The sequence below is a fragment of the Hibiscus syriacus genome, unplaced genomic scaffold (genome assembly GCF_006381635.1).
Source record: "Hibiscus syriacus cultivar Baekdansim isolate YM2019G1 unplaced genomic scaffold, ASM638163v2 tig00111783_pilon, whole genome shotgun sequence".
NCBI classification, from domain to species: Eukaryota; Viridiplantae; Streptophyta; class Magnoliopsida; order Malvales; family Malvaceae; genus Hibiscus; species Hibiscus syriacus.
In genome coordinates this window covers 447,981-467,234 of record NW_024063178.1, presented here as the reverse complement: position 1 = coordinate 467,234, position 19,254 = coordinate 447,981, and the positions used below count along the sequence as shown (strand labels likewise).

General features: G+C 32.1%; 1 long non-coding RNA gene and 1 pseudogene across 1 annotated transcript; both read left to right on the top strand.

The window, feature by feature from the left end:
- The first annotated feature begins 661 nt into the window (after nucleotides 1-661).
- LOC120170632 lies at nucleotides 662-1,712 on the top strand. Its single transcript, XR_005520800.1, has 3 exons — nucleotides 662-903; nucleotides 1,018-1,039; nucleotides 1,510-1,712. It is a non-coding gene; the product is annotated as an uncharacterized LOC120170632 (long non-coding RNA).
- Nucleotides 1,713-4,745: 3,033 nt separating this feature from the next.
- On the top strand, nucleotides 4,746-4,884 carry LOC120170723 (annotated as a pseudogene).
- The last annotated feature ends 14,370 nt before the right edge of the window (nucleotides 4,885-19,254 follow it).

Below are 19,254 nucleotides of genomic sequence, written 5' to 3'. Positions count from 1 at the left end.
GAACGACATTATAGGGTCAACACACCTACATATATATTAATTCTTTAATAAAGGCTATACAAAGCATTCATACCATATTTGTTTACAAAAGGATATATATATATATATACATGCCATATCTTGATAAAAAAATCATATGTATTATATATATGAATATGTCACGTATTTAACAACCAATTATTAACCCAATATAATATAATATATTAAAGGATTACTACAGACATTTACCTAATACAAAATTCATGTTTTAAGCAAAAATATACGGGATCATTAAAAACAATCATACCTAATATAATAACAATAAAATAAAAGTAAATAATATAATATATATTCTAACATAGAAATACAACTCACTCTAGTAAACATGCAAATTAAATTAGGGACTAAGATGAATTATAATGAAAACACGATGACATGAAACTAAATAACTCAAAATATTATACCTAAAATATAAATTTTGAAAATAATTAAACCAAGACAAACACAAAATGCTAAACTAAAAATCAGTCCTTACAAGTGACTAATATGCAAATAAACGACAAAGGTACAAGGGCACGAAAACAAATTACTCTAAAGTGTCAATTACTGAAAGTTAATTTACCCATAAATATTAATATAAAACCTAAACTAACACTAAACCTAAGCTAAACTTAAACTTCATCAGCCGTATTCATCACCCTCTCCACTCTCCCTTTCTTATTCATTCATGGCCGCCTCTCACTCTCACACTCAACACCCTCGGCAACTCCCTGTTAAACACCCCGATCTCAAAGGGAGAACAAGCTAAAACCAAACCCGAAATGAGCCCCAACTTTCTTCCTCATAACATCATTCATCAACGATTTCCTTTCCTCGGCCACCATACATCTTCACTCCCGACGACAGCTCCGATGCTCGGACAAGGTAAATTCTCTCTTTCACTCTTTACTATTTTGATTCAAAAGGGAAAAACATTTATTTACTAAGACTAACATCAATCTATTTTATTTTCATATGGAACTCGAACGGCGATGAAAGGAGTTGCGCTCACACGACCCATGTAAATCTTTAATCCCTCTCTGTATTTTATTTTTAGCTTCAAAATGATATAAACATGCACACAAAGAAAATACAGATTTACTATGTAAACTTTGAAAGAAATAAAGGAAACCCCTTTTGCATTACTTGTTCTTATCGACATGAATCAGAGGAAGCTCCTCTGCTTACATTTTTTCTGTTTCAAAGGTGAAGCCCCCCTTTACAATTTGTTTCCCTAAAATCTAATGCTCTCTCTTGTTATTCCATTGATTCCCCACTTCTTCCTTTTTTTTATGGCCGAGAGAGCCCCCCTTTTCTAGGTAGCAGAAACCTCTCCTGTTACAATTTTTCTTCACCTAATCCCTTTGTCTTTCTTTCCTTTTTTCTTCATTGCTTTATTTGGTAAAATGATGATGGGTTTAGGTGAAATTAGGTTGGGATTTGTCTTTGTTTTTGGTGGCTGATTTGTTTATGTTTTGCCGTTGTGCTTAGATTTGGTGGCGAGAATGGCGTGCGGCGCTGGTAGCTTGCTTCACTAGGTCTCGGCTCGGTCATGGCATCGGCTGGAAACTGGAAGGGCTGCTGGTGGCTTGGTATTAATTTGGAGTTCAAATTCGGGCCTGGTTCGGGTCTTCGGGTATTCGAGTTGATTTTATGGACTCCGGGATTTGTTGTAATATGAGTTTGTAAATTGGGACTGCAAATGTAAATTAATAATTAATAATAATAATATATTTTTAGGACGAAAAAATGTGTGTCAACATGTTCAAGATGATAACATTAATATAAACTAAATTGATTGATTTTTGTTATATATTCACTCGTATGACTTCTAAATGAATGCATTAACTCTTGTTTGCGATGTTCTTGTTGGGGACTTAATACACATTATGGTGTTAAACGTTGTCTATGTTTATTTAACTTCTGATTTGATATGTTCAAGATATTATGGAACCTTGAATTCCTAGTTCGAGAGCGATCAAATTTACTTTAAATGGGTGACCGATGTGACTCAAAAGTCGAGGTTATACTTTATTACCATATGCAAGATTTACGATGCATGTTAGTACTTGGTTGATGCATGAATGTAGTTATTTGGTCATGTAAATCCTGGTAGTTATTTCTAAACTCGTACTAGATATAGTAGAGGGAAATGATTGGTTAAGACTCGATTGAATTGCTCAAGAAAACTAGAAGACCGATAAGAAATAAATTCAAGTTTAGTAGTTAATCGACAAAATAATTTTCCTTAAAATCCTTAAATTTTGAATATTACCATCAAAAGTTTTAATGTCGGAAATGGTTGGATAGGAAAATTATAAAAATATCCTTATGAAGTAAAACGAAATTTGAATTGGCCCGAACAGTACTAGAATTGACATGAGAATTCGTTATTGACTTGATAGAACTACATATACTCCAATTGAACTCTTGATTTGTCTGGAAGTCCTGATAATAAGTTCCTAACCTTCGAGATCACATCATACTCGAATATTCTTATTTATAAATAAGTATATGAAGATTAACCTACCGAAAGTACTCTATACATATGAATTGAATAAAATGATCGGAATATCCTCAAGAGCCGTAATAACTAAAATAACACTGAAAAGTCGTACTTGGTCTGATAGAACTATCACTTCACTTGTTAAATACTCTATATGTTTAGAGAAACCCTAATAATCAATTTTTACCTCCGAGAGCGAAGAACATACTTAGAATTTCTAATTTCTGGGCAAACACCCAGAGACTAAATTACCGAAAGTACATTTTCGCTTGAATTCTTTGAAAAGAGTGGATCAAATGAAAGGACTGAAATGCCTTTGAGTATTGAAATGACCTAAAACCCTCATGACTTAGAAAAAATTGAATGCCATTGGATAAATTCAGGAAACACCGATGAAGCTAAGTATTGTACTGTCCTTTAAGGTTTGGAGCACGACCCAAGCATGCTGATCTTTCTTATACACTAAAGAAATGCAGAAACAAAGTAAATACCCCTGGAATACATGTTCGTCTCCCTAAGCACATCAGGTGTATTCTAGTGTTAAATGTTGTCTATGTTTGTTTTAACTTCCAATTTGATCTGTTTGAGATATTATGGAACTTGAATTCATGTTCGAGAGCTATCGCATTGAGTTTAAATGGTTGATCCATGTGGCTCAAAAATTGAGGTTATACTTTATTACCCTATGCATTCTTTACGATGCATGTTAGTACTTTGCTGATTCATGAACGTAGTGATTTGGTCATGTAAATCATGGTTGTTATTTCTAAACTCGTACTAGATATAGTGGAGGGATAATGATCAGTTAAGACTCGATTAAATTGTTTAAGAAAACTAGAAGACTGATAAGAAATAAATTCAAGTTTAGTGGTTAATCGACAAAGGGATTTACCTTAGAATCCTTATATTTTGATTATCACCATTAAAAGTTTTAATGTCGAAAATGTTTGGATAGGAAAGTTATCAAAATATACTTATGAAGTAAACGGGGATTTGAATTGGCCCGAATAGTGGAAATGACCTGAGAATTCGTCCTTGACTTGATGGAATCACAGATCCTCCGAGAAAAAATAAATAAATATTATATGAATAAAATACTACAAAAATTACATGAATACAATAAAAATATACAAGGTATTAAAATATGCATAAAATAAAAATTATAAGCGATTTACAACTTTGAAGTAGAAGCCCACATTGACATGCAAAGCCCACAAAATGAAATCACAATAAAATATTTTTACGTATATCATTAATTGGTTAAAGTACATTAATAATCTTAATATTATATAAAAATTTATTTTAATCTCTATAAAGTTAAAAGGAATATTTTTTATTTATGTACATTTAGAAAAGTAAATATTTTGCCCAAAATTTTAAATATATCTTTAGTTTAACTAAACTATTGAGTTTATACGACTAGGACCCTATCAATTTTAAATATATCGTTACTTTAACCTCTAAATTCTAAATTTGAACACTAAATCCTAAACACTTAATAGGATACATGACAACTTTGGAACAATGGTTGTAAAAATATTTTTTCCGTTGCCAGTGTATGAGATAATGATCCATTTATAAATTGGGTAAAACTATTCTTCTGGAAAACAATTAAAATCTGGTCTATAAACATTTCAAAAGTAAGCAAATAAATATGACCTATGATGACATTAAGTTTTTCAGTTTGTACATGATACATGTACAATAATGATTAGATTCATACTAAATAATAATAATAATAATATCATAATGTGTTGTTCTTATTTGCTCACCTTTGAAACATATATAGATTAAATTGTACTATTTTTAGAAGGATAAAACCACTTAATTTATAAATTGATAGTGACTTAAAAGATATTTAAATCCAGTATTTTAGTTAAACTAACTGTAGATTAACATTTTGGACTGAAATATTAATTTTTCAAACATAGAGAGTAAAATGTATCTCTAAATAATATAGAGACTAAAATATTTTTTTATCCAGTAAAAAAGCTTCTAATAGAGTTTAACCATTAGTAACTTGATATATACATATGAGTATTAAAAATATTATTTATTTCTGAAGTGATTTGTAACTAATATTTATTCGATGAATGTAAATATTATATAAAATGAATAAGATGTGGTTGAAGTATCTTGTTTTCTTTATAATCTAATCATGAAGGGAATGACATCGATTATGGGCGAATTGGGCTTAAAACCAAAGTTGTTTGTCTTGAAGCTATCTTTCTCGACTTTTTTTGATTAAGATCAAGTGTAGTATCTGTTCTTATCAGTTTAATATCTAATATATGATCCACAGTAACTTAGTATTGGGGCTCTCGAGCGTCGCACTACTGCTCAGGCCTGGCGCACCCCACCCAATCTCATGTTTAATGTTTCAATTTTTTTTATTCTCAATGCAAATCTATTCTTCTCACTAACCATTCCTCCTTCATACCATGCATTTTGTACATCCATTGTATTGCTCCTTTCCTTCTACAAAATAAAGCGTTTGAAACTATAATTAAAATAATTCTTCTTATTGGGGTTTCAGTCCTGAATATTTAATTCATTTAACAACTCCAACTCGAATAATTTCATATAGATTATGATTAAGAAATTTTACAATAGATCTACTAATATTGTGCGCTATCATTAAGTAGTCCTTTTATGACTTGATATATAAATAGGTATATCCTCCATTAACTTTAGGTACTTGAAGTTTTTTTTTTTTTTTGATTTAGAATTGCTGCTAACATTATCATCGTTCTCACTTTTCACCCCTTTAACTAGCGACGTAGAACACTCACATAAGGCCGCATGGTAATACTCGAATCTGATTATGTTGTCATGGTTAATAGTAAGCTTCTTCGCAACGAGGAGGATATATCTACATCGGTGATGTATCTCCAAAAAGCCAAAGATCATTTTTAGAGCTTTCCTGGTTTTCATATTTCTTTAGTTCAACGTTTTTGTAATGTGGTTGCTGATTGTTTAGCTAAATGGGCTATCTGTTATTTGTCTTCATTTTTTTTTACTCGGTTTGTCCCGAGATTATCTCTTCATAGGTTTTAAACAATGTACGGTTTATTTAATTCAATCTAGCTTGGGCACTCTTTTTCTCTCGTATGACCAACAATTTGGTGTTAGGTAGGAGGAGTTTTTAACGAGACCCATTTTCTAAAGAAAAAGAATTATGAAAATATGAAAAATACGACCAAGAAATACCTAATAGAACTCAAGTGTAATATTCAGAACTAGGTTATCCTAAGATTCCAAATCAATATTGTCAAATGTTAGAATTTTGAACTCACTATGATTATCATTAAACGGTTAGAAATGTAAGATTAACTAAAAAAGTTGAGAAAGCCTACTAAGATTGAAGAACACTAGCATAATTATCAAAGGATTATTTGAAATGCTATTTTAGCCAATGTCCTTGGTAAGTATTGTAACTAATATAATATTGTAAAACCAAACTGAAATTTTACAACCAACCCTTAGTTTCCATAAAATCTTATGTTTTAACTTTTAAAGTTCGAAGCCCCTGATTCTTATGGTAGAACTATTTGAAATTTTAAATTATGAAATATAAAAATAAGGATCCTCAAAATTATGTATTTAATCTTATGTAAGCAAAAAACATAAGGTTTAGTGAGAGAAAATCATCTCTCTTCTCTCTAGGTATTTTTACTTGGTTTTCTGAAAATAATGGTTTGTTTAGGTTCCTTCCTAAATCAGGTCATGGTTCTTATGGTTTAAATCAAAGTTTTGTGGAGTTTGTTCCTCTAATTTCCCAATCTTGCATCGACTTCCCCTTGTTTTTTCATCCTTTTCTTATTCAAGTTCTATCATTATCTCTTTAGCATCATAGCAGGATTGTATAGGTGAATCCACCCATGAAAGACTAGTAGAGAGAGCTAAAGTCATGAAATAGGCATCTCGTAAAAGGAAGAGATGGAAAAGAAATAAGGTGTAACACCCTAAACCTAATTGGTCCTAAAGTGACACATTGGGCTATCAAGGCAACCCATGATTTTCAAAACCTACTTGTTTTCTTTTTAAAACATAATCAATGGTATCATAATTAAAAGCATACATAACAATTATAAAAACATTTTATAAAACGGATCTCCATGACACATAATTTAAAATAAAATATTACATCATGGCGTTTACAACTCAAATACATAAGTAAGGTTCTTTGAATACACATGTCCATTAAAGCTACAGTATAGTACTCTGAAGGAGGTGCTAGAATTCCTACTGTAACGGTGCTCCATGAACAGCCTAAGCTAGAAACCTGCCAATGAAAAACACCTAAAGGTTGAGCCTACAAAGCCCCACAGTATAATCGCAAATCTAGAACAACATTCAGAGTTCCATAAACACAAGCACGCTAAAGACATGGTACTAAGCAATAGGTACATGCATGATCTAGATCAAGTACAACCTACTTAAGGTTTTACTGTTTTATCACTGAAGTAGGAGTCTCACACTTTCCTTAATCCTCTATTAAGGGCCTCGCCATGAGTATACCTCTAAAGGGTCTCTAACCCTATTGACCGTAACTGCTACGCATTATCTAAATGCGATAATGATACTCCTGTGCAGTATTAGGATGCAAACCTGACTGTATTGCGCATTATCTGAGTGTAAACCTGACTGTAATGTCAATTATTTGAATGCAAACTTGATTATACTATGCACTATCTGAATTCAAACCTGCATATACTATGCATTATCAGAATACAAACCCAGTGTCACATAGCATCGGTGCAATTCCCACTGAGCTGCTGAATGAAATCCTTATCCTCACATAGCCATCAGGTAGATCATGGAGAGGGAACTCGGTGTCACATAACATATGTACATTTTCCGCTCAACTGGAGCATTGGCTCGGCCTAACACAACCGTCAAGTCAAACTTTAAGGATATCTGTTGTACTGGACTGATCTGACTATACATGCATGATTGAGGGCCCTTAATGTAACTCCCCAAACTCTGGGCTAGTAGTTTTGGGTTTACCCTAAAGGTAAGTGGACCTCGTGAATTTTATAAAATTAAGTTGTTGGGCTTAATTAGGTTGGTTTTGGGGCTCAATTAGCCATGAAAAGGGGATCTTTAAATATGAAACAAAAGACCAAGGATTAAAAGTGTAATTATACCATTAAAGGAATTTGAAGGTAAAATTTTGGGTTTTATATCAAGCTTTCATGTAGACTTACCCATTTCCTATTCACTGTCTTTATTTCTCTTATTCTCTTCTTCATCTCCTCTCCATAACATTATTTGGTGGTAAGAACTCATCTTCTTATCTTTTATAAGTTTCAAATCAGTCCCCCTTTCTTCCCATAACAATCTTATGTTAAGAAAATCATTGTATCTTTGTTGGTTATAGGAAAAAAAAGGAAATGAAAAGGAGAGTTATTGCAAACTAAAGGAGGTTCATTTCGGGTTTCAATCATCAAGGTTATGTTTTTCTAATCCTTTTGAGTATTAATATTTCATAAGTCACAAGAAATTGCAAAGATTTGTATAGTTGAGCATTTATGGTTTTACTTATAATTTATGCAATGAATCACGAATTTGATGTTTAATATGTTTTTATGACACCCTAAGATCCTAGATAACTACCCATAACATTTTTACATGATTTAGAAAAAAATCTATGGCCTTTAGGATGATTTTCAAGTGTTTTTCGAGCCTAAAATATCAGTTTCATAGTTCGAGTATCGATATTGGGATGAACAATATCGATATTGGTTGAACCGGGGTAAAAATTAGGGTTTCTAGCAGGGAGTTATTAGAGTATGCCCAAAGATCAATCATATGATGATTGCATTGACATATTTTTATTTACCGTATTTATCAAATAAAGGAATTATCGTTGTTTTCTTTTATTTTATTTCTGAGCATTAAATAAAATAAAAGATAATAATGTTCGTATATTAATGTGATTATTATTAAAGGATCCTTAGTCAAGTATTATAATGGCATGGATAGTAATAATACACTTAAGACTAACATGTTATTGATTGATGACAATGAGTTGTCATTGACATAGAGATGTCAAAATTAATACATGAATATATTGTTAGAGAACAATATAATGGATTGACCTGCTATGAGCATATGTCTTGAATTATTATGTGATGGTCACGATATTGCTCATAGTGACAACTATATGTATAATCCTTAGACTTGAGATCATTACAATCTTAACATATATGGTTGTATGTTTTGATATGGTTAATCATGCTCCATAATTTGTCGCACTCTATAGATTGACAATGAACATATCACGATATATGTAGTGGGGTGTGAGTGATCGAGATAGGATTTTTCCTTACTATATAATAGGAAATATATAACAGGCCACTTGATTGAGTGAGACTAGAAATGCATGGCCATACTCGAATAAGTTGATATGAGATATCACAAATTATTCATTTATTATAGTATACTCTAGATATCAAGAAATAATTGATGGGCTACACAAGTGTGACTATTCAAAGACTTGCGCCTATTCTAGATATAAAGGACAAGAGGATATAATACATTAAAAGATTTAGTCATGAACATGTTATGTTGAATCATGACTTCCTGTAACTTAGGTAACAATGACATAGTGCTAGATGTCACTCATTATTTGTAATATTAAAATAGTTCTAATTATTGCTGCTAACGTTACATGAACCTACAGAGTCACACCCAATGATTGAGAAAAAGAGAGCAACTTATAAATGTGTCAAATATGTACAATTTGATTGTACATGAATAAAATGTTTATTTAATATTAATATGTATATATATATACATATATGTGAGTACTTTTAATTACACATGAATACCAAATTTAATTAAAATAATGTACTTATACTCTTGATTAAATTTGATTTAAAAACCCTAATAGTTAGGGAAACACATATATATAAGGGATATGTTGGTCTAGCAGCCATTAATCCTTTTTGAAAATTCTAAAACTACTAGAACATTTTTAGAGAAAGGTTTTGCTCTCAACTACTTTTCAACCAGGTGAACTGAGATGATTTTTCATGGAGGCTAGGATTCAAATAGTTCGTGATCGCCATTATTTGCTGATGAATTTACTGATTTTCAAGGAACCCAATGTAAGTAATCATATCCCTTCCTCCAGATTTTGGATTTAACATACTTGGATTGCTGGTGAGACCGTCGCGTTTTGTTTTCGCTGTACTATAGGGTGCGCCGATGGCCCCAATAGGAATATCGGGGAAAAAAACTATGCCCCGAAGTATCAAAACTATTTTTACAGTACTGATACTGCTAGTACCAATACTACGAGTACCAATATTGTGAGTATAAATACTTTGAGTACAGTATCAATACTCTTAAACACCAAAAGATTCAAAATATCGCTCGTTGCATTCGAATGTCTATATATTAAAATATAATGTACAAGTAAGCTTAGAGAGGGGTCCTAAATTATAAAATGACCCAAATACCCCCTAGGTGGCTTAAATTACCAAAATACCCTTAGTGAGAAAAAAACCTTAAAAGTACCTTCATAGGAGCGAGTTAAAATAGATATAACCATTTTAGGCAAAATATTTTGAAGTGTCTTTGATCCATGATGCATACAAATAGTTGGGACCAAGGAACGTTACGTGAGACGTCCGATAAACAGTGCAATGAATATGTCAGATTTTCTAGTAGTGAAAAGCATGAGCTTCGAGAATGTCAGTGAACCTAGGAAGAGTAAATAGCCTTTTTCAGTTCAAGAGTTTCTGAAGGAAGTACAATAAGTCCAAATAGAGTACCACTACTCAGAATTAACCCGAGCCAGTTCTGCCGATAATAAGCAATCCTTTGCATAGCATTCTAGATGAGAGAATCGGTGAGATAATAAGCAGTTTTATGTTAACTTCACTTTAGTGAGTCCATCCATGTTACGATGTACCCAGGTAACCTTAGTTTCCCTAGTGGGGCATTTTCAGTGCGCTTGACAATTCAGAGGCTAACTAGGGCATGTGACCAGAACACTCGTGAGGAGTGGGTTAACGATGTTAGTGTTGTGTGACCTTCGGGCCTTAGATATGCATAGGTTACATCTGTTAAGTTTATTTGGGTAAGCTTCTGATGCAAGTAAATTTTGATTCTTACCCTTAGGCTATTTCTTATTCAAGGTAGATTGGGTATTGCTCCGAGATGCACGTAAATTCCTCTGACCACACCACCAGACCTTTCTCATGTATGTTTCTGTCATTCGTGCATGTGTAATCCCATCAGTTCAGTATATCAGATATGTTAAAGCTTGGCTTGGCTTGACGACTATGTGATACCGAGCCAATGCTTCAATTTGTGTGGGAATTATATCGATTCTATGTGACAGCGAGTTCCCCTCAGTAATTTACCTGATGGCTAAGTGAAGACCAGAGATCATTCAATATGTTTTGTGAGAATTATGTCAATGCTATCTAACACTGGGGTTCCCTCAGTAACTAGTGTCTGAGAGTTGTGTGAGACCAGATACTAATCAGGTTTGCATTCAGATAATGCACAGTATGTCAGGTTTGTATTTAGATAATCCATAGCATGTTCAGTTGTTAGGGTTAGAGTCCCTTTAGAGGTTCACTCAAGGTGAGGGCCTTAGAATAGGATTAAGGGAAGCGTGAGACCCTTACTTCAGTGATAGAGCAATAAAGCCTTAGGTAAGTAGCACTTGATCTAGGTCATTCATGTACATACTACTTAGTACTACTTCTCAGCATGTATATGTTTATGAAATTCTTATGTTGGTCTATATTAGCGATTATATTGTTAGGTTTTGTAAGTTTAGTCTTCGGATGTTTTCCATTGGCAGGTTTCTAGTCTGGGCTGTTCGTGGAGCACCATCGTAGCAGGATTTCCAGCATCTCCTTCAGAGTATTGTACTGAAGCTATAGTGGGCATATGTATTCATAGGACCTTGTGTAATTAAGTTGTAATCTTTAAGATGTATTATTTTGTTTTAAATTATGTGTCACTGAGTTGTAGTTTTGTAAAATATTTTTATAATGGTTATTTATGTTTCATTTATGATACCATTCAGTATGTTTGAAAATAAAATGAACAAGTTTTAAAATTCAAGGGTTACCTTGGCAGCCTAGTGTGGCACTTTAGGCCTAATCGGGTTTAGGGTGTTAAATTTAGTGGTATCAGAGCGTCTGATTGAGTCGGTTCTTGGATCCAGTGGTCGTGTTTAGTAAGGTGTCAGTGAATACATGCCCCGAAGTACTTAAACTACATGTATAAGTCTGGAATCCTGATGGTACTTATTTTTTTAATCTGTGTTGTCAAGCATTATGATGGTCTATAATTTTGAGTATGGTTTTGAGGATATGATGGAGAGTCGAGCCTCTCATCCACTCAATGTCAGTGAGGAGTTTCAGCCTATGGCAAATGATCAGGGGGTTTCGTTAGGCACGTGAGTCGTAGAGGTGACCTTCTTCAGAGGTTTGAATTCCACACTCAGGGAGATTTTGGATGTCATTCCTAGAGTGCAAACCATTCTGCTAGTGATTCAGAAGACATTAGTGTCGACCAAGACCTCAATAGAGAGACTGAGGAGGTACAAAAGAGTTAACTTTTATGGTTCAGGCAATTATAATTCAATTTCAGCCTATCAATGGTTGAGAGAGACTGTGAGGACTTTTAGGCACCTTCATCTTACCCTAGAGGGTAAGTTAGAGTGTATCACAGCTTTGCTCAAGAGTGATGCTATCACTTGGTGGGAAACTGTAGAGATGGCTCTACAGCCAAATGTATTTACATGGCCTCGTTCTTAGAAGAGTTTAGAGGCTAGTATATCGGTGAGACACACATAAAAGGTTTGAGGATACAGTTCTGTCAGTTGGTTTAGGGAGACCGCTCAGTGTTCGAGTACGAGAGGGATTTTCTTAGGTTGAGTTGTTATACCCCAAAGCTAGTTGTCATTCATTCCATAAGCTCACAAACTTATTTACCTGTTTATTATTTATTAACCAATACACCATAGCCCAAATATAAACCTATGAAGACCCTGGGTACTCGAGTCAAATATCCACCTATGTGCTTGCACATAAGGTCGTGCCTACCACCTGCACTAAGTTTCCTTGCACACTATAGTACTGAATCAAATATTACACATAAGGTCGTGCCCACTACCTACACTAAGTGTCCTCAAACACTATAGTGTTGAATCAAACCTGCAGCTGCTAGACTCTATGGCATGCCAACTATACCCTGTAATTCAATGAATTATTTAGGCTTATAGTCTTTTTTATTCCATCCATGGCAATGCATAGCAATATCATTTAACATTTGGGTAGTTCATACCCGAAATAAATTTCACTTAAATATATCAACAAGTGATCAATGCATTAATATTTAAATCTTGACATATTTAAAACATGTCAAATGTAAGATATATGACATAAATATCATCATAACATAAAGAAGGTAGACTCGTCGCAAATCTTCCTAATGATGTATAAAACATCCATGTATAATGTCATGCATGCTTTATAATAACTTTTACTCTTTGTATACAAATCAAAATATAAGCCTCACTAAGCTTTAACTTGATCATTTGCTTTCAATTTGGTTCGATCCCAAAATTTATCACAATTTCATATTTCGACAGTTTGCATTAACTTCAAAGCAATATTATCATGTATTAATCTACACACTTAAAAATTATTCCATTTATACCAATTGAAACTATACCCAAATACGAATCCAACCATATAAGGAACTCCTTGTAGTTCAATTTGTACAATTTATAATGAATTTTTAATGTTGGCTTACAAAATCTGTTTTCAGTAGAATCTGCTACAATGTTTTCTAACCTATCCTCGATTAAAAATTCATATATTTTTTTATACTCCTCAAAATTAGTACTAGTTTGTTTTGATCAAAACTATATTGATATACAAATCCAATGGTATAAAAATCATCTTCTAATCATTTCTATAGAATTTATGGGGATTTTCTAAACTTACTGTCCATAACTTAAATTTTTAGGCATACTTCACCAATTTGCATTTTCAACTTGTTCACTAATTCTATTAGCTCACCAAATTCAAATATATGCATGAATAACAAATCACATAACATTTAGGAGTCACTCCTTACCATAGTAACTCTGTCACTGGCTCATCGCAAGCCAATGTTTGCTCGATAACATGAATACAAATTAAATATTCACTCACCTGGTGTTCTTATCTTGTAACCTTCCTTAGGAATTCACATTTCATCCTTAAGCTTCTCCTTAGCTTTAAAATTGTTTCGTCTTGATTTCAAGCATGCAATCTAAATGAGAATCATTACAAAACATATGCAATTCAAACCACATGTTAGAATCTTACTAACATAGGCACTCATTACAAAATAAATTTCCTAAAAATCTTCTGATGCTCATTTGATATAAATTCCATGTCACAACATAATTGTTGACCTTAACACTTCAAGTTGATCATTCAAGTTCCTTTTTATCCAAACTTCACCTAACATTTTCACTTAAGTTCCCAACTTTTCCATGTTTGTAGTTATCCTTAATTTTTACCAACTTTCCAAAATGGCCCAATTTCACATTCTAACAACAATTTCAACACTTAATTTCCAGCATAGTACATCAACTATTGAACAATTACACATTGATCCCATAATATTCCATAATTATAAAATAGGTCCCCTAACTTTCAAAAAATTACAATAGGTCCCTATAACTTTCTAAGTTTAGGGTTCTATAATTGTTCTCACCCTTAAAAACTATGCCAAAATCTTCAAGTTTAGGGTTCTATGTTTTTCACTTGATTTCAATATATTCAAGCATGAAATCAACCTTTATTCAACATTATAAAATCTCTACGATCAAACTCCTAATCAAATTTCATCAAAACACAAACTTCCCCTAATTTTAGGGTTAGGTAAAAAATCTAGATCCATTTTAAGAGGTTTGATCATGATTTGATCATCAAACAAGCTTGGAAATGATTCTACATCCTTAATAACCTTAAAATTCATCATTAACTCATAAAACCCTAACATGAACATAAACACTAGAATTTGGGATCTCTTAAATAAAGCAAGATTAGCATGTAATATTGGTACCAAATGATAGTGTTTTTTGTATAGAACAATTTTCTATTTCACGGTTTGATCCAAAATCCAAGGAAAAATTCTCAAAACTGAAAAATAAACTTTCTCTTACCTTGGTAGGGACTCACGGCTTGGTTGGGAAAGTTGAACAAAATTTTTATGAAATTTTATTATTTAATGTTAATTTATCATTTATTTAGCTTAAATGAATTTAAAATTCATTTAATTGAGAAATGACAATTTTGCAGTTAATGAATCCTCATATTTATATCCATACCAAGCCACATAACACTTATTTGCTTTCCAAAGTAAAAAATGGACAAAATATTTATACCCTTTACCATTTTATCCATGCAACTTTCCAAAAAAATTCAATATTCCACTTTAATCCAAAGGTCCAAATTTAACATGGAAATAAATTCTCAAACCCAATGGTTTATATTATTTTTCATCATTTTAAAATGTGGAAATAATATTTTTAATCTTATCATCCTTCAAATTTTCTCAAATTTTCTATTCGATCTGATTTATCGAATTTTTACCGGACTTTAACGCTTTCTAGTTTTTAATACGAATACCGGATCAAAAAATTGTTTTCCCTAAAAATGCACTCTCAAGATTAAATAATCCATCTATGGAATAAAAAATCTTTTTGATAAAATTACTAATCAGGTCCTTAAACTTTTTAAAATTTTATAGTTTGGCCTCTAAACTTTTAAAATTATGTTTTGGTCACTAACCAAAATTTTGGGGTATTATATGATCGACCCATAGAAAATTTTGAAAATCCCAAGTTCAACATTGGAGATTAATATCTCCATAAGAGTTACGAATACCAAGTAACCTAGTTAGTATGTCGATCGCTATATTGCCATGATTGTCAGGATGTACCTCAGGCAGTGCCAAGGCACTTCAGTTTCTAACTGGATGCAGATGGCCCAAGTAATCTCGAGGATTAAGTTAGCCAAGTTTATATTCTGATATAACAGTTTCAAAATTTCTCCCTAAGTACAAAAGGTACCATATATCAGGTAGTGAGTTACGAGTCTCGAGGTATAAAGATTCCTCTTATTTCGTTAATATGTGTTCATGTACGAACAGTAAATGAGTCATTTCAGTGATCTAGACCTTGTTAGATATATATTTATGTTGGTTTATGAGTGTGAGCTATATATAATATATGGAAGTATGCAGCGTTACATAGTATCGCAGACTTTGGGTGCTTCAGATTAAAGGAAATCAAGTTCGTTAAGCGTTGTGTGACTAGCGTTAACTGTCATCAACAAGCTCAATTATGGTAAGTGTTAGTGAGCGCAATATGTAAAATATCAGAACCCCTAAGTTAGTGTTCGACCTTGTGAGATCTTCGCTTTGTGTTGTGTACTCTCTGAGAGAGTCAAATGTCATTAGTTCTGCTCGACAAGTGGTCAATTTTCGGTTGTGAGTACCTTAGATGCTCAATCGGGTGAGCAAAGCTTATGCATGACATATATTTTAGGAGAAACAATCAAATTCTATAGATGAGTATTGAATCAGAGTTGCGCAACAGATGCATGGAGATCGAGATTGGTCAAGAATTTATCATCATCTCTTTAGTAGTCGGTATCAAGATAGTCTTGGCAAGTGTCGTAAGATCTCAGGGTGTGGTATGATGAGTTATCTATGTTCAACAAGAAAAGAGGTTAATTGATTATGCGGTGAGTTAACTCGATTGAGTAAAGTTAACCAGAAAAGAAATTCAACAATAGAAATGAATATTGGATCAGCGTCATCCTAAATATAGCGTTCCTAGCATATAGTGTCGGTTGGCTAGAATATGACTCTTTATCTTTAAGCTTCTCAAAGGTTTCTACGTAAAGTTCAGCGTTAGTAACGCCTTCAGAAAATCGTAGATCTTTTTTTCTATTCCAAGCCGCATGTCAGTATGTAAGGACTTATTCATTCAGAATTAGTTTTGATATAAGTTTAGGTACTCCAAGGTTCCTAAATGTTTGACTTAAGGATAAGTTGTTGTTTAGAACGAGTAAATTTTGAGGGCAAAATTTGTTAAGGATGGGAGAGTTGTAACACCCCAAACTCTGGGCTAGCAGTTTCGAGTTTACCCAAGAGGTAAGCAGACCTTGTGAATTTTATAAAATTAAGTTTTTGGGCTTAATTGGGTTGGTGACTAGAATATAAGTTTTGAAAGTTTGGTGGCTAAAGTATAAACTTTGTAAAAGTTTAGGGACCAAAATGTAATTTTGAAAAGTTATATATTTTAGCCCATAAATGAACAGTTTGGCCTAAAATAAGAATTTTCGTGGTAATCAGATTTTCATTAGGGGATTTGTGTTAAAACATATAAAGCGATAATTTTCGGTATAGGAATCGGATAATCATATCGAACCAGAATTTTATGAAAAAATTGAAGAATGATATATATGGGTTCGAAATATTATTTTCATATTTTTAGATTAGATAAATTTAGCACATATCAGTGTAATTTTCAGATTTGGCCGAACAATGGAAAATTTAATGACTAAAATGCAATTTTCAAAAATTGTATGGTCAAAGAAAAAGTCAAAATCAAATTATTAATCTTTGACTATGGAATATTTTAATGGAAAATAATGAAATGGCATTTTGTAATTATCAAGTTTCATTAATGGCAATTTTGGAATTTCTCATTAATTAAATTTTAAATTCAATTAAATTAGTTTTAGTACAAGTGTGTTAGATGATAAATGCTAGAATAATCAACATATTTTGCTCATATTTAACCCTTTAGGCCGTGAACTCCATGGTTACAAGGTAAGAATTTTTTTTGATTTTTGAAGCTACATGATTGATATTTGCATTAAGATATTAGATAGAGAATTAAACTACATGAAATTCTTTTCTATTTGGTATAAATATTGCATGGTGAACATGCCTATTTTATGAGATTAAAAATTAGGGTTTATGTAGGGTTTAGGGATTTAAAAGGATTGATGAAAGATTATTATATTTTTGATGATAGAGATTTACTCTAAGGCATGTGTGATTATTAAAATTATATGTAAAGCACGAACTCAACATCAAAATTCCTTAAAACCCTAGGATGACCGAATCAACTACAAGGCTTTACATATAATTTTAATAATCACACATGCCTTAGAGTAAATCTCTATCATCAAAATTTGGGGGGCAAATCCCTAGGATGATCGAATTTATGAATTTGTTACAAAGAAGATGAGTTCGTGCTTGAAATTGAACAAAAAGTTTACCCTAGAGAATATGAAGCATTCGACCATAGGAGAAAATTTGGGGGGAAAATATTGAATTTTTTCCTATTATCTAGAATTAATATTAGAAGTGTTCTATATGATTTGGAGATCAATTTGAATCAATTTGGAAGCTTGAAATAGTAAAAGGGCTATGTAGTATGTTTTGAGAATTGTGGGACATTATTGTATAGATGGGCAAATTGAGGTGTTCAATGTTAATTTTTAATATTGAAATGCTGGAATTTTAAGTTAGAAAGTTGATTTGAACCAAATTATAAACTTGGTAAATTTTTATGGTGGAATTCGAAAAGTTCTATAAATTAGGGGACTTGTTTGCAAGTTTGAAAATGTGTTAGTATTATTTTGAACAAGAAATTATAATGCTGGAAATTTTTATTAGTATGTTGATTTTTGAGTTTAAATATTGAGTTGGGATCAAATTGCAAGTTTATAAAGGTGGGTGGTTGAATTCAAAAGTCTAAGAAAGTTTATGATGAAATTGCAAGATTTTATTAAGGTGCTGGAATTTTAGTAATTAATGTGCAAGGATCATAATGATGAAGGATCATTATGAATTTAATGGAAAAGTTAAGATTAATTCTGGAAAGAATTCATAATTAGTGGCTTGATTGTGTAATTGGCAAAAACTAAAGGGTTGAAGATGGAAATAAATATTTATAGAATTGAATGAGCATTTTGAGAAGTTTGAAATTTTGATGAGAAATATGATTTATTTTATATTGGTTTAAGTATCAATTTTATATTCAAGATTAGATTATGTTAGTTCGATATTAATATATAGTTTGAATATTTTTATGTTATTATACGGCAGCGTCAGACCAAGATAAATCTAATAATTCAAGTAACTCGAAATGGAAGGAAAATGTCTGGGACTGAAAAGATTATCGTAGAGAATGTTCGATAGTGAGGCAAAGATGAGTGCATATTTAATTTTTCCTTATGCTATCGAATAATCATATATGTCCATTTGGTAAGATAATAGAATTATGGAATAAGCAATGATGCTAACTAAGGAAAGCTGCCTAGAAATTATGATTCGAACAATAAGTTTAGAAAATCACCATAAATTACTAAAAAGTGTTAGAGGATGATATATATAATGTTGGATTTGTATATCATTCTAGTTTCATTTAAAACAAATGCATACTGATTTCGAGGAATATACAAAAATATATGAATTTTTAATCGATGATAGGTCAGAAAATAGGGCAGTAGATTCTGATCAAAACAGTTTTTGTAAGTTTGTTTTGAAAATTCACTATAAATTGTGCAAGTTTAATTAGAGGAAGTGTCTTATATGTTTAGATTTTTATTTGAATCTAGTTTTCAGTGGTATAAGCGAAATAATTTTTAAGCTTGTATACTAATTCATAATAATAT